At 42.4% G+C, this 27,356-nt stretch overlaps 1 protein-coding gene across 23 annotated transcripts in view; it reads right to left on the bottom strand.

The window, feature by feature from the left end:
* Ano4 (anoctamin 4) overlaps positions 1-27,356 on the bottom strand; it is a 366,091-nt gene that overhangs the window by 89,777 nt on the left and 248,958 nt on the right. The window lies entirely within an intron of this gene.

Below are 27,356 nucleotides of genomic sequence, written 5' to 3'. Positions count from 1 at the left end.
ACAACATGAGAGAGCCCAATGGTCACCCCAGAGCACTAGGCTCACAAGTCTAAGTAGTTTTAGTTCTCAGAATCCTGAGCCTTAGCATCATTATGCCAGGAAGGAGCTAGAGCTGAATGAAATTAAGAGACATCAGAAAAAGAGAAAATCTAGGTCCTGTATCTTGTTTTTTCTACTCATTAAAAATATACAAATATTTATTTTCATCTCCTCTTTTCTTTTATCCTACCCCTCCCATGTCACGTGGCACTCCAAGAATTTTAAGATTTGAAACTGCTTGAGTGGTGGATATGGAAGTTAGGTATTTAGGGTTGGTCTGGCTCAGGAGAGAGGTGAGATGTCAGTTTCTGGAAATCACCTCTGTCCTTTGTTTTCCCATGTTTTTTTTTTTTTCTGAATAGGACTCTTCTGCTAAAGCATATACTTAAGATTGCTTTCTTTCTAGGCTCCAACGGTCATCAAGGGTGTGTGTGCACGCGTGCGTGAATGTGCACGCATGCACCCACATGCACGCACATGCACACATAAACACATACAACATTATGCTTTCCAGTAGGCATTCCAGGCCTGCTACTAGGTTTTCCAGGTAACAGAGCTTCCAAGGGATGCTTGAGGCATGAATCGGCCATGTGTCCTCTTCCCAGAAATGTGATTAATGGTAGAATATTAGTGATGATAGTGAATATAATTATAGTCACTTTATAAAATGTAAAACTTATCAACGCTGCAGACTTTACATTCCTCCTGTAAGTCGGACACCATGTAAGGCGTATGAATGTTGGCGGCCCCAACCCCCAAATCCAGCTCTAAGATCACCTCCTCCTCCAGCAATTCTCCTTGCCCCTCCAACCACACTCCTGTCCCCAGAATTCAGCACTGCCTTCTCTGAGCCGTGCCTTGTCTTGCAAGCACCTCGATTTACTGACCATTCTGTGCTGTCATTTATTTGTTTTCATTTCTTCATCAGATGTTTACTACTGATTGCACAATGCTAAGTGAAGTGGATAAAACCCTTGTCCTCCACTGGGCATGGTGCTGCACACTTATAATCCCAGTACTTGGGAGAGTGAGGCAGGAGGATCACAAGTTTGAATCCTGACTGGGCAACTCAGTGAGACAGAAACCCTGTCTCAAAATAAAAAATAACAAGGGCTGGGGGTATAGCTCAGTGAGGAGGCCCTGGGCTCAATCTCCATTGCCACAAACCAAACCAAAACCTAAACCAAAACCAACAAAACGTCCCTGTCCTGGAGATGGAGAAGACACAAAGGAAATGAACGTGATCACGAAAGGTAGACACAGGCTCCTCTGGCCTGCCTTTCCTCCACGCAGGACTGTACGTTCATTCTGGTCAGCGGCCGGGCCCTCACTTCTCTCGCGCCGGCAGCTCGTGTGTGGCTCGTACACAAGTGTCTGCGGTCACAGGGCTGTGCACGGGGAAACTGCTGTTACACATACTTCCTCCAGAAGATGGGTTCTCCACTGTTCTGATGACAAGAGGAAGGTCAAAGCGGCCTGGGCCAGGAGTGGGGTTCAGCTTGGGAACAGAGCCGGGGAGGGGAGTTGGGATACTAGTGAGGAAGGCCACAGAATATGGAGACCGTCACTGGAGCTCATTCCCCCAGGAAGTGCTTTGCTCCCGCTTTCCCTTCTCTTGGAGTTTCTTATAGAATATGGCTCTCAGAGAAAAGTAATTTCACTTGTTGGATGGGAGATAAATGCTACGGGAGCAAATGAGGGCATGCAGTATTTATCATATTTCCTCTTGGGCCTTCCAAAGACATTTTATGGCATCAAAGAGGAAGAGGAGAAAACCAAGAGTTACATCAGGGCAGTTCTTTCTGTTATATCCTTCTCTGCTTTTTGACCTTGCTTGAGACAGGCTGTTATATTTTAATAACAAATAAAGATGTCATAAAGACATAAGTAACACATAAAAAGCCCATTTGGACTCACAATTGCAGATGATCGGTGAAAGTGGATAAGCATGGCCGTGCTTGAGGAGACAATTTGGGGCTAAAAGCCCGTGGTACGGTTTTCTGCTTCCTTCTCTTTATTGTATCTCTTTCCATCTCCTGGGGACTTGTGATGTCCTAAACAACAAGCACCATACACAGGCTCCACAACTGTGTTGCCCTCTTCCTACATCTAGGTCAGTGATGGCAAACCTTTTAGAACTTTCAATGCTACAAACACCCTGCTGTGTACCATAGATTCACCACCACTGATCTAGGTTGTATCTTGAGCCTGGAGGCCACGATTCTAAACCCTACCTGTACTGGCTCACTCAGTCTTTACAACACCCGAGGTGTGAGTGCTTATTAACCCCACTGTATAGGTGGAGAATCAGAGAGGTTGGGCAATGTGCCCAAAGGCACTCAGGGAATAGGAGGCAGAGGCAAGATTTGAACTCAGGCACCTATGGAGGCTGCCTTTTAGCATCCTCACTGGCTTGCCTCCCTGCAAACACTGGAAACTTCCCATCCCCTGAAGGCTGGTGTTCCTTAAGGTCAGCCCAAGAGGAACTCAGCCCAGAATGCTCTTTTCTTTTCATTCTTTGAGTCTCAGCCTGGGTTGTACTTCGGTTGAGGCTTTGGCTCAGCCCACTCTCAGCCCCAAATGTAGTGTGATGCTGGAGAGAAGGCAGCAGAAAGCCCTGAACACGGAGGAGGGAGATAGGCTCTCAGCCTCCCCATGGTCAGCATCAGGTCTGTACCCAGCCTGGCCACTGACGTGGTATTGGGTCTCCACTTTGCTGGGCCTCGGTCTCTTCCTCTGTGGAATGGGAATAGCTCTGTGATTACTCTTGCGGAGCTTGGACTATGAAGACATTTAAGAAGTGCCCGAAGTTCGGTGTCAGTGTCTGTTAGGTCACATCCACAGTGTCTGCCTATGTCCCTGACTTCTCTGGGCTAGCTTCCTGGAGGCGGAGCCCTGCTGTACTCCACTCTCTACCCCAGCATGGGCACAGAGCAAAGCACACGACAACCCTACAGCTGCAGCCAGGGAGCCGGGCTCTGGAGAACGCGAGTTCCCCTGGGGGCTACAAGACTGATCTGTCTCCTTGCGCCTGGCCTCTCCTCTGTGTCCTGGAGCTCTTCCTGCCCACTGCATTTCTTCTGGCCTGGCCTAGCCTTTTCTTCAACATTGCATGTTTAGCGACCTCCTCCAGGAGTGGAACAGTCTCAGTTTCTTTGTCACTCTTTCCAACTAGAGGACCATTAGGAGCAGGGACAATTCCTTACATCATGGTTTTCATGCTTTTCTTAGCCATAAGCAGTTTTCTTCAAATGAAATCACACCACACACACACACACACACACACACATACACAAATATAAGTGAACAGTGAACAATTCTGGCAAATGTGAGACTTGGAGCCCCATGGCTCTGAGCAGAGCTCTACGCAGGCTTAGAAACTCAGCTCTGCTGGGGATGGTGGTCATGTGGAACTCTGTGGCCAGGTCCATCCAAGCTACATTTCATGACTTATCCTCAGACCTTGCAGTTCCTCTTTTAGAAATTTATTCTACAAATACACTTACCCAGTGCAAAGTGACAAATGGACAAGAATGCTCCCTGTGGTATGGGTTGTAATAGGAACGTAATTTAATTAATTCATCCATGGGGGATAAGATAAGCAAATTATGTGACAAGTCTGTGGCAGAATATTCTGCAGCTATAAAGAGACTGACTGTTCCTTGTAAACATTAAAAGTCTCCAAGATATACAGGGAGAGGTCTAAAACAGTCACAGGGCTATTTGTGTCAGAGGAGAATATATCCATAAGGAAGCAACCAGCCATAAATACGCGGACAGACACATCTGCTGGTGTGCGTGAGGAATTCCTATGGAAAGACACGCCTCTCCTTATGTACCCCCTCAGGGCTTATGCAAATTTCCAGCAAGCGGTAGGAAGGGATTCAGACATCATCTGATTTGTTCCTGATCTTCCAGCCCTTGGTGAGGGACCTGCCAGGGGCACAGGGCAGCCTGCGTGCCTGGGAGTGTGAAGGGGGCTTCTTGGGTGGCTCTGTGGCCCCTGGTGCCCTCTGGGGGATGGGCAGACTGGAGCCGGAAGCTCCCCTGACTCTGCTCTAAGGTCTCAGACTTCTGCTTCCTATGGTGCTGAGCAGCTGAGGTTTTCACTTGGGGAGCTGGGGCCTGGGGTCCCCTCTCCTCTGGGCTAGGAGAGGAGCAGTGGGAAAGGAGCATAACGTGCAGCTGAGATTTAGCTCCAGGCCACCAGGAGTAGCACTTTCTTTTACTGATAGTTATTCCTATGGCCAGCTGTTCACAGCAGCTGTGAAATACTGTGAGGAGCTGGGCTGAACAAGCAAATCTGCTTCTTCTGTGCAAAGAACTGCACTCTGAGGCTATATATGTGCTGTGCTTGTATGAAGGACAATCCCCAAATGTGATGACTATTTAAAAACAAGTAATTATTATAGTAAAAGACACACTGTCATTAATCCACTTCAAAATATTCCCTTGCTCTGAACACACTTATCCCATTGTTCTGGCCACTTTCTGAAGCAGTTCTGGAGTCCTCTTTCCTGTGCTGCTGCGGCTTCCTGGATGTCCTGAGTCCATTCCAAATGTTTATTTTACTGGCCATTTTGACTCTGGGGAAGAGGCAGAAGTTACACAAGGCCAGATCCAGTCAATAAGGTGGATGACAACACACTGCAGGGTTTCGTTTTGTCTCTGGTACCAGGGACCAAACTCAGGACCTTGTGCTTGTGAGACAAGTGCGGCGCCACTGAGCTAAACCGCTGGCCCAACACTGCAACGTGTGACAAGCCTGCCTTTTCACTGGATGTGTGCACCACCGGTGTTCATCGTAGTTTTGATCCTTCCTCATAAAGGCACTCACGAAAGAGGATTTCCAGAATTGCTTCAGAAAATGGCAAGAATGATGGGATAAATGTGTCTGAAGCAAGGAGAGTATTTTGAGGAGGATTCACGGCAATATGTCTTTTACCATAATACATCTTTAAAATTTACGCATTCACATGTATGTACCTGACTGAGGAAAATACAAAGGTGAAACTAACTCAGCTCCCCTCCTCAGGGAATCCTCTGTTAACAGGTAAAATGAGAAACACAAACACTCAAGTGTGTGAACTGGGGACAAGTGCTCACTAGTGGTGGGTTGAGAATCAGCTCACTAGGACATGTGGCCCTTTCAGAGCAGAAGTTGACTCATTTCTCTTTCTCAACTTTTCTAGAAGGCCACAGCTGTCAGGATAAGATTCCACTTTCATTAGAAATTCATATAACTGTGGGCAATTGTAGATGACTTTAGCTTACATTATCTCTAGTGTGATACTCTTGAATAGGAATTTCTGAGATAATGAAAATGTTCTCCATCTTGGCCATCCAATATGGCGCCCACTAGTTACACATGGTTACTGAGCACTTGTACTGTGGCTTGTGCAACCAAGAGAGTGAATTTTAATTTTACTTAATGTTAGTTGACTAAAAGCAAAACTTCAATAGCTGCATTTCGATAGTGGGTGCGGTATTGACAATTGCCCAGGTCCTGGGTGACGCTTGGCCACTGGCTCAGTGTTGGAACCTTGACCTTGTATCTCCCTTTGACTGCAGTAGCTGGAGCAAGAGAGTAGGCGAGTAGGGAGGAGTGCCCTGCAGGGCTATATGCAGGTTGCCAGAAGACCTGGGTTTGAGTCCTGTTCTCCCACTTAAGCTGTGTGGCCTTGGGAAAGTCAGTGAATGTCTTTGGGATATAGTAACTTGTTAGGAAAATGAGGATTATAATGCCTTCATTGCCCAAAGATGAGTCTAGATAGTGTCCAAAACAGAAATTTTGTTCTCCACCTCTGTAAAAGAAAAATCTCTCTACTATTCTCCTCTATCTTAAAAACATGGCACTGCTGTGCACCCAGTGTCACAAACTTGAAATGCACCCTGCCTCTCTCTTTTTCTTATGTCCAACATCCAATCCATCAAGTTCTTCAGGTCCCTCTTCTCCACTGTAACCCTAAATCTAGTCCTTTTTTCAAGACTACTGTACTACAACAGCTTTTCTAACTTCCCTTTCCCAGGAGTTCATCCTCTACACAGCAAACAGAATCGTCTTTTAAAAATGAATAACAACTTATGCCTGTGCTTGAACTCTACCTTACCTTTCCCAGGTTTTGGGATAAAACCCCAACTCCTTTCCATGGTCTACACAGTTCTACATGGTCGGTTTCCTGCTCAAATCACACACCACTCCGCTCTTCTCTTTGCTCACTGTGTTACACAGGTGGTTGTATTACTGATTTGCTCTTCTCTTCCCCAGGGCTCTTCCTCACGCTTTGCTCAGACTTTTGTACAACTTGCTTCTTTCTAACACTTGGGTTCCAAATGTCACCTATCTAGCCCAGACTCACTCTCTGGCCCACAAATCCCTCTCTCTACCCCATCATCTTATTATATTTTGTAATTGTCCTTCATGGTCTCAATGTTTCATTGGGGCATGTGTTTGCAGGTTCATTGTCTGTCTCCCTTCCCATGTAGAATGCAAACTATATGAGGGCAGAGATCAGTCTGTTTTATGACATATTCTAGGACCCAGTTAAATAAATAAACCATGTCCTCATGACTCAAAGATCCACTGGGTGCTCTAGAAACTATCAGATAGTAAAATGGACACATTTTACCTTTATTTTGAAATTGAAGATTCTTAAAACAAGTTTCATTTTATAAATATGCTTCATAGGTGACACTATTTTGGGGAAACAAAGGCAGTAAAGAAAGTTTTTAAAGTTGAACTTTTACATATATTATGGAATTTTTGAGGCTGATAAAACAAACAAGTATTCTTAAAGGGATGGAACCTCCATGCTCTAAAACTTTAAGAGGAAGTAGTAACTTTGTCAAGAAGCTTTTAACTTATTTGTTGATGGCTTTGTATAGTTACTTTAGAATTATAGCCACATTATTGGCCTTTATGTATTCAAAAAACTAAATCATGTGGCAAAATAGGAAACAGAGTCAGATCAGGAATCAAGGCCTGTTTCTGGTTCCTGGAGGGAAGGAGCTTGAAGTCTGTGTCACAGGATCTCAGAATTAATCTGGAGGAGTGACTGCCATTGGCTGCTGGTTGCTCCCCTTTTTGAACAGTGGGGTCCACTGTAATCATTCTTCCCTGTCCCATCAATGCTCCTTGTAAGGGGAAATCTAAGGGGAAGATAATGTGTTTGCTTTTATTCACAAGTCTCTAGCCTCACCTGCAGAGGTGTATCCAAGGATTCTTGTCCCCATATCACCTGATGCAGAATAGGAGGTCCTGGACTTGGAGCCTGATGCAATACCGGGACAAGTCCTGTAGGGATATTGGGATGGGAATTGGTATAGGTTCTTTGTGGGGAAAATGTGGATAAGTTATAGCCAGAGGACACTGTGATGGATGGCAAAGAACGATCACAATTCCTCCTATCCTTGTGATCCCTTGCTGCTCCTTTGTGTGTGGGTTTTTGTAAGAAGAGGTAAAATCTATGTCTCCACCTCTTGCATCTGAGTGGGGCTTGTGACTGGCTTTGATCGACAGAACATGGGGCGAATGATTTTAGGCCTAGGCGCTGAAGCTTCCACTCTGGCCAGCTTGGCATGCTACCCTGAGACGGCTGCAGTAGTGAAGACCGAGCCAGCTCTCTCAGGTCAGATATGTGCAGTGGTTGGCCCCAGCCACCAGCTGGGCAGAAACAATCATAGCCACCTGTTAATGCCAGGAGAAACCAGCAGAAGACCTGCCCAGGTGAATCCAGCACAATTTATGGAAAAAAGAATAATGAGCAAACAAGGTGATTGTTATTTTAAGTCAGTAAGTTTTGTGGTAGATTGTTACACAGTGATAGGTAACTCATGTCTGTACAAGATGTGATAAAAAAATACAGTGAATGCTGCTATATTTTTCATTTTTACCACATGTACCTATTTTTTTCTGATGGTTGAAATTGTATTACCTCACAATACAAAGGAAAAGTGAAGATTAGTGCCTTAAAAACAAATATTTCGGGAAACTTTCTTAATTAGAATTTAAATAGAGATTTCTTTTTTAACAAGGAGAAGCAAGGGTGATATAGTTAACTGTCACTTCAAATTAAATTGTCCTCAATGGAAATCTAAGTAGGAACAAAAAAAACCAATTAATTTTTTACATGACAAGGCCTATTTTGAGTTTTCTGGGTTTTAGGCAAAGCCAGTGCAAAAACTAATTTATTATCTTAGTTCACCTGTTAAGAGTAAAAGGATGAGAAGATTATCAGAGCAAATATAGAATATTCAAAGTTCTGACTAGTAGAGATTTGCAAGACTCTCTTTAGGAGTAAGGTGATAAGCTACTGGAATATAAAGCACGGTAAGACATCTGTAAGACTTCAACCAGCCATTTCTAATTGTACTTCGTGATATCATCTTTGCCACCTGAGAGTTAAACATGGATTCAAAAACTACTTGCTCTTGTGCCTCTCAGGTACGAATGGAAAATTAAACACTTGTATTCTATTTCTCTGTTCCTCAAAATCCCATGATAATAATAGTGTGTGTGTGTGTGTGTGTGTGTGTGTGTGTGTGTATGCAAATAAAGATATAAACACTAAGGGAAAATACAGCAGAAACAAAGGACAATGACATGTCTGCCAAGCAGACAGACAAGTGGTACCAGACTTAAGAGATCATGAAAACCTGAATCTTCAAGCAGCTCAAACCCATAATTGATCATATTTACGCTATGAAATCCCATTAAGACTTAAAACCTGAGCATTACCACCAGTGGGATAAAGGGGATGCTGACATAAATACAGCTTGGAAGCTGCTTAAGAAGAAGGTATCCCCCCAGACCCTTGTCTGTACTCCAGCAGAGGACTAGAGGCTATTTTATTTAGGTAATACATTCTGAGATAGCAGGTAGCATTAGGAGTACCACAGTGACAAGTGGAGGACCGAGGGAATATTTGCAGCCTGGAAGCTGAGACTCCATGGTGGATGCATCCTTTAGGCTCCATAGGCCTTAATATTCCAGGTAAGAGTCTGACAGAGGCTTCTCAGGAGAATCTGGCCAGGCCAAGATGAAAGATCTGAGGACTCTAACCTTGGTAGCTCCCAGGTGCAAAGAGCCAGCCACTTCCCTACAATGAGACCTGCAGCTTTTGCCCTTTCTATTCTTAAATATTGACAGTCAGACAAAATTTACTTCATATTTAAAGGGACTCCATTATTATTATTATTATTATTATTATTATTATTATTATTATTTTGGTACTGGGGATTGAACTCAGGACCTTGTGCCTGTCAGGCAGGCAGCAGCACCTCTGAGCTAAATCCTCATCCCTAAAGGGACTCCATTATTAATACAGAAGACTGAGAGTAATACAAAGAGACAAACAAGAACAGAATAAACATTTTCAGGGAAATTAGGCTCAGTGAAGTGATAAAATATTTATAAAAATCATTTTTCTCAGAGAGTTGAGAAGATACTGCAACTGGGGAAAAAAAGCTCAAAATAATTTTTTAAATCAGAACTTTAATAGAATAAACAGTCCTTAGAAATTTAAAAATATTACAGCAGAAAATTAAAACCCCAAGAGAAGCACTGGAAAATAAATTGAGGAAAACTCTGAGGGCAAAAGCATATAGATTAATAAGAAAGAGAGGAGAGATAAGAGCATTAGAAGAATCCTTCAAGAAGTCTAATATCTTAAAATAAAACCCAGGCATTCCAAAAATTGAAAAAAAGAAAAAGGAATGAATAATCTAAAATAATTCAAGAATTATTCAAGAAAAGTTCTCTGACCTGAAAGATAAGAGTATCTAGGCTGAAAGCATGCACTGAATAGCAAGTAAAATATATGACTATAAAGCTACAACAAGATACATTAGTATAAATCTTGGAATGTTGGGGACAATGACACCATCATCATACAACCTACCATAGAGGAGAATAGTTATATAGAGTTAAGTATTGGAATGTTCTTGAAGTTATCAGCAGCAATACTGAATTTTATTATCTATCTACCTATTTATTTAGTTTGGCTTTTTGAGACAGAGTCTCACTATGTACTTCAGGCTAGCTTTGAACTCACTATGTAGCCCAGGCTGGCCTCGAACTCACAGCAATCTGCATGCCTCAGCCTTTAGAGTGTTGGGAATACAGGCGTGTGCCAACATGCCCAGTCAACAATATTGAACTTTAGAAATCAAAGAAATATGATCCTTAAAGGTCTGAGGGAAAAGGATTTTGTCTAGATATAGAATTTTATACCTTGCCAAACTATCAAAAGGAAGGAAGTATAATAAACATGTGTACTAGTTTTCTTAAGATGCTATAACAAAGTGCCACAGACTTGGTGACTTAAATAATGGAAATTTATTGTCTTATAATTCTGGAGAGTAGCAGTCTGAGATGAAGGTACTGGCAGGTTAGTTTCTTTTGAGACCTTTCTCTTTGCTTTGTGTTCTCTGTTTTCTCATGTCCCTCAATGCATGTCTGTGCTCTAATTTTCTCTTCATATAATAGTTCCAGTCATATTAAATTAGGCCCATGCTAATGACTTCATTTTAATTTAACCACCTCCCTATAAACCCTATCTCCAAATAAGATAACAGTCTGACATACTGGGGTTAGGATGTCTACATGTAAATGTGGGGGACACAATTCAATCCATAGCACTATGTAAGATCTCAAAAATCTGCTTTCAGTATGTCACTGGAGGATACAAAATATGGGTAAAAGGAGTGGAATAAATGAGATCCAGAAAATAGAGGATGAACACAGGTCAGAGACTAAGAGAACAGTATGATATTGGGGAGGAAAGATCTCAGGATAATTTGTCCCAGCAGTACAAGGCAAGAAGTTCAGATTGGAACACATCAGAAAGCTACAGACCAATCTCCTCAAGAAAATGAAACTGACTGCATGTCTGATGCATTTGATATCTTGAAATTTAGACAGTTGGCCAAGTTTAAGTTGCAATTAGTGGTAAGGACAAAGAAAACTTTGAAAATTAAAAATGAGGGGAATGAGTGACTCTCATTCAATCAAAAACAGAGCTGGATAGGAAGAGAAATCATAGTGTACTACATGACTTAGCTCTGAGTAGCATCTGTACAGTAATAATGATTGACATGGATATACATCATCATCATAATGTGTCTCATTATAAGTACATTGAAGGATAAGGGGTGAATACCTGCTCTGGGGAGAACTGGCAGAAAGGAAAACCAGGTAAATCCTACTTCTTTGTAGCAGGAAGTCAACAGATCCTTGTACAACTGGAAACCCCCAAAGTCAAGGTAAAATAATGTATCTAGATATATGAACACAATTACCAAAAGAATCAGCTTAAAGAATTGAAAGCAGTTGTTCTCAGGGACAAGGAAAGAGAGAGTTGCAAGGGATGAGTGTCCTTGCTGTTCTTCAAACCAAACTTACAGGGCTATTTGACTCTTTAAATGGGACATAAATAATTTTAATTTTATTGAAAAGTTATAGGGCAGAAACACAGGAAGGATGGAGAGGGTTCTTTTGGATAATATATTTGCCAAAGATAGATAATGATTTTAAAATCAGAATTATTAAAAAAATAAGACCTTCCACAGTCATGGTGCTGAAGTGAGTGTCCTGAGCACATTGCTGAGAGCCCCCCAGCTTGTGGGACCACCTTCTATGACCTCAACTGGCTGCACGGTGCATGAGAAGGACTCTGGGAGACTCTGAAGCCATGCAATGGGCAGAGAAGCTGAGCTGGTCCCAGCACCTGGAAGGAAGCTCCCCCACCACCATCCCACGCTCCTAGGGCAGAGAAGGTGAGCCGTGTGGGTGCCAGAAGCACCCCCCGCCCCGTGGAAATGAGAAGACACGTAAACAAGCCTCAAAAACAGACTTCCGGATCACCTACAGCAACCCCAAAGGGAAACAAGATTGGAACACTCTGATACTCAACCACCTGGACTCTCTGAACTGGCAACAAAAGAGGATCTGGGAAAAATGAAATCAGAAATAATTTCTCAGATAACAGCAGAGATTGTTTCCATAGTACAAGACATGATTAAGAAGTCTAGAGAGGACCCAGATAAAAAAAATAGAGGATCTGAGGAACATGATGGAATCCCAACATAGGAAACAAATGGAATCCACAAAACAGATACAAACAGATTTCTAGGAGATTAAAAACTCCATCGAAAATCTGCGCAGCCGAATGAACCAATGTGAGGATACAATTTCAGATATAGAAGATAAGATTGCAATTAGTGAGGAGGAAAAGAAAAATTGCTTTAAAATTGTAAGGGAACATGAGAAATCAATCCAGCAGCTGCTAGACGATGCAAAGAAGAATAACGTAAGACTGACTGGAGTCAATGAAGAAAGAGGAGAGAGTGCAGATGACATAAAAAAACTCTTCACAGAAGTGATGGCAGAAAACTTCCGAAGCAGGGGGAAAGAACTTGACATACAGATAAGTGAGGCATATAGGACTCCAGCTAGCCTTAATCAAAAAAAATCTACACATAGGCATATAATAGTCAGGATTCCAGAAATCCAACAGAAGAACAAAATTCTACAAGCAGTGAGAGATAAGAAACAAATCACATACAAAGGAAAGCCCATCAGAATCACAGCAGACTTCTCAATGCAAACCCTCAAGGCAAGAAGAGCTTGGGATGACGTATTTCAAGCCCTAAAGGAAAACAGCCTCCGACCCAGACTGATGTACCCTGCAAAAGTATCTTTCAAAATTGATAGAGAAATAAGATATTTTCATGATAAAGAGCACCTCAGGAACTTCATGAATACCAAACTGGCACTCCAAAACATTTTAGACAATACTCTAGGAAAAGACAATGAGGATCACAACCCCAGGAAACCCAGCAGAATGAATCCATTGGGTGTGACAAATTAAATGCAAAGGGGGAGAATCCAACAAAAAGAAAAAGTCATGACAAGGCTTTTAAAACTTTTAACTTCATCTCCCTAATGAGGGTATAATTCAATCTTGTTATTGTACTGGTTACTATTTTTCTGATTCTAGAGTTGAACACCTTTCTTTGCGCTATACTGGCTATTTATCATCTTCTTATGTCTACTTTTTAATTGGGTTTTCTATTAATGAGCTGTAAGAGTTCTTTATATATTCTGGTCATAGGTTATATGCATTGTAAATATGGTCTGTTTAAGGACTATTTTTCATTTTAATGATGTCATTTAAAGTTCTAAATTTTGATGGAATCTCATTTATCAATTTTTTTCTTTTATACATCATGTTCTTTGTATCCTAGGTAGTTCTTGCCTACCCTAAATTTATAAACATTTTCCCTTATAATTTCTTCTTAAAGCTGTATACTTTTAGGCTTTCATATTTAGGTTCATAGACCCCTTCAAATTTTTTTCATGTATGGAAATAAAGGGTATAAATAAATAATATATAATTTTTTATATACGGATACCAGGTGTTCTTGTGCTGTTTGCTGAAAACACTATCTCTTCCTCGGCTCCTGAATTGAGTTTATATTCTATAAAATGCTAATGTTAAATAATCTTTCAAAACTCAGTGGACCATATGTGTGTGGTTCTATTTCTAGATTCTCTGTTTTTTTCCAGTGATCTATATGTCTTTCCTTATACCAACACTGTCTTGATTACTGTAGCTTTAGAGGAAGTCTTAAAATTAGGTACTAAATGTCTTCCAACACTGTTTTTTGTCATTTTTTTCTTTTTTTAACTTTTCTAGGTCCTTTGTACTCCTACATAACTTTTAAATTTCAATATCCAATTCTTCATTTATAGCACATATACACAGACCTGAATTTTTATATATACCTTTGTTTTCTAATCCTGCTAAATTCAAGTACAAGTTCTAGGGGCTCCTAGAGATTTCTTAGTATTTTCTCTGTAGATGATCATTTCATCTACATACAAAGATTTTACTTCTACCTTGCCAATCCTATCCTAATTGTGTCATTTTATTGCCAGACTATTTTGGTGGGGCCTAGGTTTCAAAGTTTAACGGACAGATAAAGAGTAAGCGTATCTGCCCTTGTTCCCCACCTTAAGAAGAAAGCATTGTATCTTCCCCATTCATATAAGCCATTCTCACTGGAAGTATGGAGTACATGTCTTTAATCTGTTGAGAAGGTTCTGTTCTACTTCTAGTCTCCTGATAGCTTTTACCATGAACAGCTGTAGAATGTAGTCCAATACTTTTTCTCCAACTAGTGACAGGATCATATGGCTTTCTCCTTTCCTCTGTTAAAATGATGACTTTTGGGGGTGGATCTTCCAATGCTGAACCAACACTGCCATCCCTATAATAAAACCACTTTCTACATCCTGCCAGATCTGACTTCTAAGAGTTTGTTTTGTTAAACAAATTTCTATCTATGTTCATACTTTTTTTTTTCTATTATCTTTATCCAGTTTTAGGATTAGCACAATGTTGAGCTCCTAAAATGAGGGGAGAAGTGTTCCTTCTTTTTTCTGCTTTAATTGTTTGATATAATTTATCAGTTAAAATGTATATGAGCCTGTTGTTGTCATATAGGTAGGTTTTCAAGCTAGGAATATACTTTCTTTAATAGGTGCTATTCAAATTTTATATTTCCTCCAGAGTTAGTTTCATTAATTTGTCTTCCAAGGTACTTCTTAGAAGTTGTCAAATTTATTTCAAAAAAGATTTTTATAATATGCTTTCTATATCCTTTTAAATTCTGTAAAATCCGTGGTAATGTCTCCTGAATCTTGATATTGTAATTTAAAAAATGTATAATTGATATTGTGTAATAGGAAGAAAAAGTCTATAGGAGCAGGGGAAGTGGGAGGAGTAGGGGAAAGGAGAAAAGGGAAACGAAAAAATATGAGAAAAGGAAAAAATGGAAACAAAGTCTTTGCAAATAGGGAAGGCTGGAGGGGGTGAAGGGAGGGCAGGGGAATGGGGAAAAAAATAAGAACCAAGATACTCATGTAATGGTACAAGATCCCAATGATGAATGTAACTGTATTTTATACCTAAAATGTACCAATAAACTTAATGGAAAAAATAATAAGACATCCACTTTGAAACAAAGTCAGGATCTTCATAAGGATTCTCATTGTTTTAGGACTCAGTGTTTCAAACACTACATTAGATAAACTAAAGTTGATAGCCAACCCTGAGGTGGACTTTATTGAGAGAATCTGCCCCATGAAATTAAAGAAACAAGACCCTTACAATTTTGAGGGAAAAGGAAGTTGTCTAACTATAGTAGATAGAATTTACTTTTTTTGAGCCCAAGAACTTATGAACTTGTTTGTCAGCTTGAAGTATTTTTAGAATTTCTGAGCCTCTGGTGATTTTTTTTTTGTACCAAATAACACAAGTAGGTTATATATCATTGGGATGACAACATCATGAAGGAATATAATAATATCTACTTTACTGGTTACAGACAAAAACTAACCCCTCTACATTGCTGGTGGGAATGTAGACTAGTACAACCACCATGGAAATCAGTATGGAGATTCCTCAAAACACTAAAACTAGAAATTCCATTTGATCCAGCTATTTCCCTTCTAGGTGTCTTCTCTAAAGAGTTAAAGACATCATATTACAGTGGTCCACACACACCCATGTTTACAGTAGCACAAGTCACAACAGCCTATATTTTTGGAAGCAGCTTATACGGCTATCAATAGATGAATGGATAAAGAATATATTTATACATGACAGAGTATTACTTTGCCATAAAGGAGGACAAACTTGAGTTATTTGTAGGGAAATGAATGCACCTTGAGACCATAATGTTAAGTGAAATAAATCAGATAAACAAGCTTAAATATCACATGGTTACTCTTATATGAGAAACCCAAATGTAAATAAATTAAAGAGTGAAATAAAAGACAATAGGAAACAGGGAGATAGATCTTTTGCAAATGTGGAGGAGATATGAAGAGCTGGAGGGAGGCAGAGGGAAGGAAGGGGAAGTAGAAATAGTTAATGAGGACAAAGATGCCTATGTCTGAAGGGCCTTCGAGGACCAGGAGATAACTTCACGCAGGGCACGCTGTACACGTCAAACATATAAATGGTAATTTTGTGACTTTCAAGATTTCTGTCTGTTTTTATCAGGGTTACCGACCTTCATGGTTCAAATAGGTCCCAGCACACCTATTTTGAAATCAGATCTTGGAAAGATCTTGCTCTTTTAATGAGATATTTTTCAGACACACAAAAAATGCACTGCAAGTAATAGAAACACCTAAATATCCTTTAAGTACCTTAAAAAGTAAAAGTTTGCAGGCACAATTAGAAGCTCCCGTGTGCTGAATCCCTCTGCAATCCCTTCCCCCAGAGGAAATAACAATCAGGAATTTTTCATAATCTCCAATATGTATGTATCCCTGAAAATCCAGTACAGTATGCTTTAAAACTTTGTGGACATGGTCTCTTGCTTTCCTTATTCTTCTGCAACTTGCTAGGGTTCATCCATATCGACTCAAAGAGTCTAATCATATTCCTCATTGCTTAGAAGACCACCGTATGAGACACTACAGCTAATTGGCTTATTGTCTTGGCTATTTAGCATATTTCCAAAGCTCTGTCTTTGCCAACAGTGCTGTGCTAAGCCTTCTGTAAAATGCTAACATGAAAGTGTCTTGAGGAAGTGCACATTGTACTTACAGGTGGGTCTGAGGGTATTTGTTTACCACATTTCCCAGAAAATAAGACCTCACCAGAAAATGAGCCCTACTGTGATTTTTCAAGATGCTCATAAGTAAGCCTTACCCCCAAAATGAGCCCCAGTGAGGATTATCAGCCAGACAGATGCATTTAGTGTGTCCACTGCAACACAGAACAGATGCACTGAATTATAAAAATAATATATAATTAAAGATGATCAATTAATATTATTGGCATTAATACTTAAAATAAATGATAATATAAATTATCACTAAGTATTTGTAAATACCCAAGCAGGTGCCTTTGGACGAGAGGTGAATGCCTATGTGTGCAGATGAACTTGAGACTTAACACTGAGTGACCAATCGGACACAGGCACAGCCCAGGAATAACGTGCACACTTGATAACCAGTGGATGTGACTGTGTCTAACACGAGTCTCATCATTCAGTGCCCCGTGTGTTGTAACAGGTATGATTAATACACTCACCTGAAATAAAGAAAGAAACGCTTTCTCAATTTTGGTGCCTGCAACTTTTTGTCACTTTTGTGTGGCCCGTCACTCTCAAGTAAGTTTGCAGTTAACACTGATTTAATGGGAACTCTGGGAAGCCCCCCGCCTGCAAGAGGTCATGACTTGGGTGCAGAATTCATGGGATAAGATCGCTGACAGCTGCATTGCCGATGCACTATGAGGAGGTTACATGGATAGGAAGTGCTCATTTAAGGACAGCTCCATTGCTGGGCATGGGAGATGGGGGCCAATGGATCTACAGGAAATGGAGTTGCAAGAAATTCAGGTTGGAATTCAGGGTTTGGAGAGTTATGATGATGTTCCAGAAGATGACATGATTGTTTTTGCATAAACGTAGATTTTTGTACATGAATAAATGAGTAAATGTTTGTTGTACACAAATAAATGTAGATTATTGTACCTGAAAAAGCAAGACATCCTCTGAACATAAGCCCTATTGCATCTTTTGGAGCAAAAATTAATAGAAGACTTGGTTTCATTTTCGGGAAATATGCTATTTGTACCAGTCTTACAAAGATGTGGCCACACACGGGTGTCTAATCCACCCACGTGTCACAGCACCCGTGTGACATGACTGGTGGTGAGCACTGCTGTGATTAATCTGGCATCATAATGGTTAAGCGTTTCTAAATTAGGGAATAATTTAAAAATAAATTAGATTGGATTTGAAGTACCTTTAAAATAACACCATTTTACTCTGAATAGCAAAGCACCAAGGGGAATGATGCGTAAGTAATATAACCATGTGTCACCGTAGAAAGAGGATGGCAAACCATTGGTTTGAATAAATAAGTATTTTAACAAGTCAGTTGCTCAACAAGAGAATATGCATTAATTGGGGCAGAGGTTGAAACCCTGCTGGTAAAGACAGCTGGCCAAGTAGCTCCTCTGACATTGATCAGGTGGACACAGAAGCAAGAGACCTGGAGGATGGACGGTCACTGGGTAATTTGGGAGGAAGAGGAGGAGACAAGAAGAGGGAAAAGTGGAGGAAAAGAAAGGAGAAAGAATACTGTAGAGAAGAAAAGAAAAGAAGAAAGAAAAAAATGATTCCCTGGAATTGATGACACTTTAGATAATCTTATCTGTAAAACCGGGCCTTCAACATACACAGAATTCACATACACTAAAATCATCGAATTATTCATGTATCGAACTCCACTGATATTATTAACAAAAATAGACAGCATTTGTTGACCATTTACCGTAGGCACTGACACACTGTTATTTTCATAATATTATTCTGTTGTTTACAGATGAAGAATTAAAGCTGAGAGTCACATACATGCTGAGATTTGGGGTCCCTGTCCTCTTGACCCCAGAGCCTGTCCTCCCATGAGGGTCTATGTGAACCATCAACCCTTAAGGATGGAAAGCACCATTCATTTATCCTTGTCCTACCCCGTGCCTGCCACAGCCTGCTCAGTGTTGGCCAAACTTAAATGAATTTTCACAATGACAACATGGCAATATTCAGATTTAGTACAGATGCATGTTCTTTGTGTTCAAAAGTAAGCCAGAAGAAAAAGAAAATCTTTTTTTAAAATCTATAAAATAAGTTGGGAACAACAAAAGCTTTTGTAATTCTCAGACCGGAAAAATGCAAGTTAGAATGAGCCAGGCCTTGAGCCTTCCACTAATTGGAGTGCTACTGTCATTCAGTCCATAGTAACATTTTGCTTGAATGACTCAGGCAACTGTCACCGCACAAACTTATTACTTGGTGACTCACCACTACTGTCTTCAGCTGCTCTTGGCTGTGGCCTGGTTTGTACATTCTCTGTTGGAGCCGAGTTGTTCCGCGTGTTCATGAAAGGAATTTCCGCTCATTTCCCTCTAGTTCCTTTACATTACTATGAGCAGTGAAGTCCTGGAAGCCCTGCTGAGCATCTGCACAATCTGGAAGTTGGTGACATTTATTTTTCTCAACCCCTCTGTTTTTGTTTTTCTTTTGACTTTTTCCCCTCCTCTGTCATCTTCATGGCATCCTTTGTCCATCCCAGCTACAGCCAGAATGCCCCCCTGCATGCCCTTCCTCCCCCTCTTCATTTTAACTATTCATAAAGAATAGCGTTAAAATTTCCACCTTTCCAAGAGACATTTTCATTTTAATAGAGGATGACTTTAGCCAAAGGATTCAAGTTCAAAGGATAAAATCCCAGGTATGAAGAAGTGCGCTGTCATACTAAATGGAGATTCTGCCAATTATACTTCTGCTTTGCCACCTGACTCTGTTCTGTCAGGACAGGGCACTGGAGGGGGACCGGAAGGGGAAAAGGAAGTTAAAGGGGATTGCTCCTTCTTGCTTGCCTGCCTGTTGCTGTCATGCTGCCCTAGCAGTGCTCCTTCAATTTCACAGACTGGTTCCAGTTTCCATCTTTAAAAGAAAAGGGAAAAAAACACTTCCCAAACTAGATTCACTGTTACTCCGACCCCTGAGCGCCAGCACCAGCAGGTGGCACTGCCTCCTTCGGGGCTTTGGGCTCTGCTCCATGGACCATCCCCCTCAGCTGGCTGCTTGGTTCTGATCTCCCTACTTCTTCCTTTTGCCCCACCACCCCTAGGGGCAGTAGCTGCTTCCCTTCCTGTGATGATTTTACATTTGCGTGACTTTGGTGTTTCCTCAGTCCCTTGTGGTAACCAGGTTCCCACCTTGCTGCAAGGGACCCGAGTGGTGGGGGCAGATATTCCCTGAGGAGGAGGCAGGCTTCTCTGGCTCCTCAGAGGTCAGGCACACATCACATAAGTAGCCTTCTACTTATCCGGGTCACAAATCCGAATGTCGCCACAGTCCAATGATGGTTCCTTCCTTCCTTCTTTCTTTTCTTTTCTTTTGTACCAGGGATTGAACTCAGTACCCTGCACTTGTGAGGCAGATGGCGGAACCACTGAGCTAAATCCCTGGTCCCAAAGATGGTTTCTGAATTTGAGTTCTGAAATATTTCAATCCCAAGTCTGATTTCTACTCTGCAGAAGCATCTCTCTGATGTGTGCAGGTTTTTGCTAACTTGCATGGAAATTTCCTTTACTAAAAATATGCTAAGGGTTTAAGATAAAGTAAAACAGTATAAGACATCACCTGAGACCTAAAACACTAATGAGTTACATATTTTATAGACACAGATATGGTCAAAAATAATTAATATGGGTATCTTGGATAGTGATTCCCAATTTGCTCTTTGCTTGAGAACCATGTGTCTCTACCCATTAGTGTGTGACCTGCAATCCCCCTCCAGGAGGAGGACCATAATCCCACCCCTCTGACACCATCGCTGGCCACAAGACTTGCTTTGGCCAATGGAGGATGAGTGGAAGTGCCCTGTGCCATATCTGCACAGACACTTGGTTCTTTCTCTCCCAGGAGAATTCATCTCCTGGGCACGGTTGCTTCTTCAGCCTGGATCTCCTAGTAAGGAAGACACGTGAAGCAGACCTCAGCCGACTCATGGCTAAGATGTTACAGGAGCAGGAAATGCATCTTTGAGTAAGCCCTTGCTGCTGAAGGCGTGTTACCACAGCACAGCGTCGTCGGACTGGAGGAGCCCCTGACTCAACGGCAAGAATCCTACGGGTAAGGTGAAAGGAGGACAGACGTTTCTTCCCTGTTGGAGAAGCTATCCAGTCCTTATGCTAAAGTGATGGGAGAGAGGGATGAGACTGCTGAGGACAGGAGGAACAATGAAGGAAGGAGAAGAAAATCTGGACAGGGTTGGGGGAGAGAAATATTTTTGTGGGGGTAAAGAGAGGAGTAAGAGGTATGACGGGAGGACAGGAAAGGATGGTAATGAATGGCTGCTGAGGACCGAGTGTGTGGCTTCCCTTTGGGCCCTTTCAGAAACCCAGGTGAAGACTGGAGCTCCCTTCCAATTACTCCTGGCTGCTGCGCTGGGATTTGAGCAGCACCGGAAGCAGAGACAGGTAAGTGAGGTACAATACAGTAGTGGCACAATCGAGGCATCTACAGCAGCTGAGGAGTACCGAGGTCTAGCACGGTCTGCACAAAATGAAGATGACACCCAAACTTGCTCCTGAAGGAAAGATTTCACCAGAGAGCCAGAGGAAAGAGTCCCTTGGGAAGAAAAGCAATAGTTAGGGGATATTTAGGCAACTCCTCAGCTGGGGAGAGGAGCATCCAGCCCAGGAGGCTGAGAGGAGAGGAGAAGAAGCTGAAGACAGCTGTGTGCCGTGCTAAGGAGTTTGAGCTTTCTCCCTGAGGCTCTAGGGACATCTGTTAGGCAAGAAAGCACTGCCACTACTGCTTCTTACTCACTCCTGGAGGTGGCCGGTGCCCAGCGTGCCAACCTGCGGGCTGTGAACACTGTGAAAAGGGTGCCTTCCTTCTAAGGGCTTGACGGGGCTGTGTAGGAGCCTTACTTACTATTGACAGCGAGGGGCGTGTGGCAGGTAGACTGGGCGGTGAGGAAAGACAGGAGGCCAGGGGGCTGTTATAACTGTTCATGCAAGAGGCAGCGGTCACTTCCGCTACGCGGATGGCAATGAGGCCAGAAAAGAGGCAGGGGACCACGAGGGTTTGGTGGTGATGGGGCCACTGAGGACACTGGTGGTGTCGGGTCGCTGGGAATGCAAGGTGGTGGTTTTGTCTGGTGTGGGAAACATGAAATGCACGCTGGAAGTGTGGCGCCAGGGCGAGGGAAGTGGGAAGAAGCGGGGTCACTGTTAGCATGTGGTCGTGGGTCAGGGCCATTTGAACACACCGCTGCGGGTCAGGTTTGCAGTGGAGCACCTTCCTCTGCAGAAGGACGCCCTGGCGTGCCCAGGCCCTAACCTTAGGAGACTCGGAATGACCCTCTCTCACCTGTCCAGACCCTTTCCCCTTCTGGCAACTGTGAGACTCACATATGTGCCCGGCCTCACCGTCTTCCCTCTGTCTCTCAACAGCGATAAGGACACCATGGCTCGCACGCGTGGCTCAGCTCGAGTGCTGAATAAGTATTAAGCGTCCTGTCACAGAAGGAGGATGAGTTCGCAGTCAGAGGGGAGTTTTAAGCCCCATCTCCTGTGACCATGCGGCCTTGGAGGAAGTATTTGCTGTGTCGGAGCCTCTGTTCCATCTTCTATAAAATGAGGATCATGGATTTAGGGTGCAGGGTTGTGCAAGGACCTGAAGAGGTAATGATCAAGGATGTGCCTCTCAGAGGGTGCACAGGGGACCTCCCCACTGTCCCTTTGCTCGGCTCCCCTGGCTCCCCGGGGTCACTGCTGCTTCTGATGCCACAATGCTCAACGTGATGACACGGTCCAAGCCACACAGCAGGTGCTGTCCTAGTCCCTGTCCCTCCCCTTTACATTAACCCTCCCTTATTTTATTGTACCTAAATTTGGCTCTTTTCTTATGGGGGTTTTCAATTGCCTTTTACTATTTTGATGAAGAAGATGGCCTGTGGACCATAAAATTTAACATGCTTAAGTTAAAATTTAAGTAAAAATATGCACACACAGAAATATACCTGTGAACACATAGTAGCACATTTCTCTAGCACAATACTTGGCATATGATAGACACTAAAAATATTTGTTGAATGAGATGAGAAATGGGAAAAATTATTTAAAGATGGGAAAAATTATTTAAAAATGGAAAAATGCAATACGATATTTCCAAATGACTTATCTCAGATGGCCTCCTCAATAGTAAGAGACTATGCCTGGCTACTGAGGCCCACACTGGAAAAGTTTGCTTTTCCCAAGGGATTAGGTGACCTTTTTGTCCCTTATGCTGAACTCTTTTATGTCCTACATACAAAGAGCCACACGATCTTCAGATGCACAACTCCTGGGCTTTATGGCTTGTTTCATTTTCATTCCAGCTTGAAACTTTCCAGAAGACGGATGGGTTTTCCCTGATTCCACCGATCAAGGCAGACAACCACATACTGAGGATCCTAACGCCATAAGCAACTGAGCAGAACAAGCAGCCCGAGACAGCCCCCATCAAGGAGGTACTGAAAGAACATTAATCCTACCTAAATCAATCTTGGTGTCTCTGCCTAAAGGAGTCTCTAAAGGTTTCAGATCAATGAAAACAACAGAAAAACTCCAAATGCTCTGAAAAGAAAACACAAAGGTATATGCTAGAGGAATGAGTGTTTTCAGATATTTATGCTCAGAAGGCTTAAGAAGCAAGTACAGATATGTGTTACTAATGAATAAATGCGAAATAGCAAGGTATCTGGAACATCAAATAACGTTCATTTAAAAGGAATGCTAGTCCAGTTTAATCGGCGAGTCTCAAGGATTCTCAATAATAATAATGATAATAATAGTAAAAATAATATTCATTTACTCATTTTTTTAAATATGCTGGGTGTTTGACTGTATCCTTTACATATGTAATATCATCGACTGCCCCTAAATCTTACAGCCACCTCCCTCCCTCCTTTCTTTCTTTTCTTTTCACCCATCAAAACTGTACTCTGTCCCAACCCTTGGGACTCCGTGAACTGGCAAATGTTTATAGCTGTGCTGGACAGCATAACGGCCTTCCAAAGGTGTCTGTACCCTAGCTCGTGACTATGTCAAGCTAGATGGCAAAGAAGAATTACGCTGCAGGTGGAATTAAGGTTGCTAATCAGCTGACCTCAACATAACAAGTGCCACGATTCGACCCCACCAAAGCTCATGCTGATGGTTGGTCGCTCACGCGATGGTACTGAAAAGTGCCGGGACCCTGAAGAGGTGGTCTGGTAGACCAGGTCAGGTCTTGAGGACTGGATTAGGTAGCACAAGAGCTGGCTGTTATCCAAGAGCAAGCCCGGCTCCTCCCTCACCCTCTTGCCTTCTCTCTTTCCAGGTGACCACTCTCTCACCATGCGATGCTCTTAGTGATGAGACCCTAAGCCAATGGCAAGGCTATGCCCTTGGGCCTCCAGAACCCTGAGCTAAATAAACCTCTTTTCTTTCTGAAGGATCCAGTTTCAGGAACTACGATTTAGCAACATGAAACAGACCAAGAGAGATTTTCCTGGATTTTCCAGTTGGACCCAAAGTCATCACATGGATCTCTAAAATGGAAAAGGTGAATGAGAGTCAGAGAAGAAGCTGTGAGGACAGAAGCAAAGTCAGAGGGAGGCAGTACTGACTTTAAGGATGTCCCTTGGCCATGGGCCAGGGAATGCAGCTTCCTCGAGGAGCCAGAAAAGCAAAGAAATGGCTTCTCCCCAGGGCTCCAGAAAGGAAGGCAGCCCTGACACACTTGATCTGTAGCCCAGTGAGACCCATGTTGGATGCCAACCTCCAGCACTGCAACATGATAAATTGTGTTGTTTCAAGCAGCTAAGTTCGTGGTAATTTGTTAAAACAGCCAAAGAAAATGAAAATGTAATGTGAAGTTACATAAGAATGGGGCCAGAACTCCTGGCTTTGGAATCCAAGCTTTGCACACCAACCAATTGTGTGATCTTAGATAAAGTTATATAGGCTTCCTGGGCCTCAGTTTCCGACTCTATAAAAGTAGGGGATAATAGCCGTACTTTATTCAAAGGGTGAAATCAATTTATAACTGGGGAGTACTTAGAACCCAGTCAGCACTGAATAAATGGTATCTATCATATTGCTGCAGTAAATTCCATGTTGTTCTATTGAATTATCTTTTCTGAAACTGAGAGGGGGTTTATTTGAGTACAAGATCTGACAAAATGACTACAGTGCTGACAACTTTGGTTTCCACTGCTGGCTAGGAGAGGTACTCTATGAGGTCAGATGTTTAGGTGGCCATATAGTTGTCACTGGTAAGTAGCCAGTAGGCCCAGCACCAATGACACCATGCAATGACCAAACGGCACCATCTGCTGACTTATAGAGGGAGATGTGTATGCAAATACACACACACACACACACACACATACACACACACTCAAATAGAACTGAAAGTATTTGTTTTTTTCTCTTTTTTTTGGTACCGGGGATTGAACTCGGGACCTTGCGCTTGCGAGGCAGGCGGCGGCACCACTGAGCTAAATCCCTGGCCCAGTATTTGCTTTTTAATCAGTTCTCGACTTTAATTTTTGTGGAATGAAGTTCAAACAACACAGACAATTAGATAAACTTATGGCATGCTACAGAATTTTTCTGGGTACCTTGCTTAAACTCCTCTGGAATACTAGGACTCTGAGTAATTAATTTTCCAGAAGCATCCTGAAGGGTCTTCCAGAAATAACCTCCAGGAAAGCCCCCCAAGCCATGTTATACAAGGAGATTCCTGAGGATATTGTCCATTGTTTTATTCTGAGTCCTCGGGGCCACCGTGCATGAATTTTATTTCCGAGTCATAAACTGGAGAAGTATCTCTTTATTTAAGGGACTGGTTTTCCTCTTCTGACAATCAGAGCCATCTCACTTACGATGTGTTTTCGTATTGCTCTGCCCACTAGGCTGAAAGCCCAATTCATCGGCTCATTAGTGAACAATTATAGACTCAGAGGTCCTGGAAGGCATTTCTGAGCTAATTTTTCCCTGAACTTGAATGCCTACCCTAATGTATATAAAATATTCATTGCTAGTTTGCTACCTTATTTTACATCTCTGGAATGCATCTCAAATGCTCTCACAATAAATTACTAAGGCAAAGAGATGCCTCATACCCACAGGCTCACCCTCAGTGTGGCTGAACATTGCACTCAGCCTCCGCTCGTGCAGCATTTATACGAGGTAGAAGCATCGTGGAGAAAATGCTCTGCCCTTCTGCTCACTGATCTCACAGGGACCAGAGCAACGTGGAGCCATCCAGCCTCTCCAACCTTCACTGTCCTCCTCACACCTTCACAGAGCTCCACTGTGTGCGCGGGGTAACTCTGGGATCCAGGGGTTGGTCAGTAACTGGTGCTTGTTACCGCTTTTATTACTGCAACTGTTGCTCCGGCTGTTGGGGAGAGTGACTGATTACTGTCGTCTATGACCCACCTCATGGTCCACCGGCTGCTCAGCTGAGAACAGAATCAGAGGCGAAGAAGGCATCAAAGGGAAATCACAGAGACTCCCTCAGCCACTGTCCTCCTCCTGATGACCTCAGCACCAACAGTTCGCTGGTGAGTGCATTCCTGCCCCCAAGAGCTGTGTTGCTTTGTTATTCCCTAGGCCGTTCCGTTATTCTTGACTCATCACAGGAGGAGGAAAAGGGCATGTAAGCAAACTGGATATTGTGCAGTCTTTTCTAATACTTGTTTTACATATTTCATTTGATATATGAATTAAAAAGTGTGACGCATGAATTAAATCTCTTGGGACCAGGCATTAATCTTGATAACAGAATTCAATAATCATTAAGATCTTTGATAGAGAAAATGGCTTATGAGTAGGCAGAACTGAAGCCAAAAATAAATCAGGAGGTCATGTGAAAATTCATGTTGGGTAAGAAGGCAAAGATTGACAACATTTTTCACCATTCATTTGTGTCCTCTGGGTAGGAGAGATGATTCCCCACGACAGGACCTGACTCTGCAGGCCCAGCTCTGTCCCCCAGCAGTGACAACACGCCAACTCTGCCTCACTCTCTTCCTGGACACATGAGCTGAAATATTCTGTGCACAATCCAGCTTTGCAAATTAAAAAAAAAGGTCAATATTGAGTTCTGCGTTGCATATATTTTCATTACGTGTTTTGAAAAATAGACACTTGTAAAAACATGTGTAACACATCACCTCACTCTTGGATGACTGCAGTTGCCTCCTAACTGGTCGCTGCTTGTTCCCAAGATTCGTTCTTAACAGATCAGTCAGATGTTAAGTTGGACTATATCATTCTTCTATAAATGTAAAAATCCTTGCAATGGCCCTAAGGGCCATATGTGATTGGTTCCCTCTTATCTCTGCGGCTCATCTCCTTGTCATTTGTGCTCCAGCCCCAAGGGCCTTCTTTCTCTTTCTCAAACCATCCAGACTGGCCGTTCCCCTACCTGAAGCTGTTTCCTTCCCCCTGTGCCCCCCGCAAGCCTTCCCCCAACCACACTTTCCATGTCACCTAACCTGAAGAATACAAACATTGTACTTAAAAACTATACCCTGCACCTTGTACCCCAGCCAGAACTCTCCATTCCTTTCACCCTACTCCTCCTTTTCCCTAGATCCATAGCATTTATCACCTTTTCAAATGCTTTGAAATTGACTTCTTAATAAATGTTTACCTTGTTACTATTGACTTGCGCATCAG

The sequence above is a fragment of the Heterocephalus glaber genome, unplaced genomic scaffold, assembly GCF_053883595.1.
Source record: "Heterocephalus glaber isolate CG9 unplaced genomic scaffold, H.glaber_assembly_v1.0 deba00001572, whole genome shotgun sequence".
Lineage (NCBI taxonomy): Eukaryota > Metazoa > Chordata > Mammalia > Rodentia > Bathyergidae > Heterocephalus > Heterocephalus glaber.
This window is presented reverse-complemented; position numbering and strand designations above follow the sequence as displayed.